General features: G+C 39.3%; 1 long non-coding RNA gene across 1 annotated transcript; it reads left to right on the top strand.

Moving 5' to 3' along the window:
* The first annotated feature begins 377 nt into the window (after nt 1–377).
* LOC119294039 lies at nt 378–945 on the top strand. The gene is made up of 2 exons (XR_005143309.1): nt 378–495; nt 585–945. It is a non-coding gene; the product is annotated as an uncharacterized LOC119294039 (long non-coding RNA).
* The last annotated feature ends 605 nt before the right edge of the window (nt 946–1550 follow it).

A 1550-nucleotide genomic window follows, 5' to 3' on the forward strand; every position in this document is an offset into this window, starting at 1 on the left:
CAGGGTTTGCCATCAATACATATATGCTAACTGGTACCAATTTAAGTCTTTAGTTATCCTGAAAGGTTTGGGAGGAAATTTTCAATTTTCCTATATTGATTATGGAGAGAAATAAATGCCTAAATCAAATCTTCACATAAAAAAGGTTAAAATGCATGTATAATTATAAACGAGCTAATATTTATCGATGCCTAAATTTAAACATCAATACTAGCTAAGTTTAGCTCTTCAACAAACATAGGACGTCAATAAACATAACCATTTGGATAAGTATTGATTCCAAAAATTAATATCTCATAAAAATAACATGTTAATATCCGCATAGCTTAACTATATATATGAACCATGAATGTACTCATACTTTCATCTATTCGAGTTTGGAAGAATATCTGACAATACATCATCGATACATGACGAACATGGGTAAAGGACTAGTGGGAACCAACAAGACATTGATATGCTTGTGGTTGGTGATGCTGCTTCTCCTTTCATCTGGTAGGAACACAATTAACCTACACATCTCTAGTTCAAACTAATCCAAGTTAACTTAATTACTGATTCTTATTGTTTGCTAATGGATGCAGAAGAGATGGGATCTGATGGTTGTGAAGGTCATGATAGCCGAACCTGGGATGGCAACATGTGTGTAAAGCACGGCACCCGCAATGTGGTCTGCCAGAAAGAGGGTTATGACAGAGGCCGCTGCTACGTGACCGTATGCAGGTGCTACAAGAACTGCGCTGGTCTACCAATTTAGGCATATGTCATTTCGTGCATGCTGGATCGGTGCTATTGCTATGAGTCTATTCATAACTCTGTCACATAATATAAGGACGTTTTTGACACTAGTTAGTATTAAAAACGTTCTTACATTTTGGGACAGAGTGGTAAATTAAGAGGCTCTCTATACATGCAATAATAAAGGATTCGTGCTTGATGGTGTAATGTTCGCTTGCTCTTTTTTTGCCTGCTTTTGCTTGATTATAATTAACACTGCTCATTGCAGCCATCATCTATTAGTTTTCAATGGTAACGTTAGTAAATTACTGAACAATATCAACTGCCCGCGAGATCGGTTGAAAAGTGCGGCTGCGAGACCGGTTCGCTCGCCCGCGAGTAGAGAACAACCTTTTTCCACCCGCAAAAAAAAAACTTTTTCCACGAGATCGAGGGACGTGCGGCTACGATCACTACCCTATTTTTTTTTCTCGTTGGTCTCTTGGACATCTAAAGCCCAGCAGGGCCAAATAATGGCAGATCATCCATTTTGTTACAGGAGCAGCGGCCCAGCCTGTATAGCAGGAGCAGCGGCCCAGCCCATATAGCGATCTGTAGTTACTTACGAGCTTTTGCAAATCGACCCAATGGCCAAAAATTCTTAAACTCTTAGATCTGATGATGGCCTTGATGGCTTGAGAGGGCAGGAAAGGTGCTCAGTTATAATGTATCTAAATAACTCCTAGCCCATGTATATTTGTCTATTTGCCATGGTTAGTTTCTTGCGGTTTAGCATCCTTTGTGATTTTAACATTTATGTGGTTAGCTTAGTG

Source organism: Triticum dicoccoides, chromosome 4B (assembly GCF_002162155.2).
Source record: "Triticum dicoccoides isolate Atlit2015 ecotype Zavitan chromosome 4B, WEW_v2.0, whole genome shotgun sequence".
NCBI classification, from domain to species: domain Eukaryota; kingdom Viridiplantae; phylum Streptophyta; class Magnoliopsida; order Poales; family Poaceae; genus Triticum; species Triticum dicoccoides.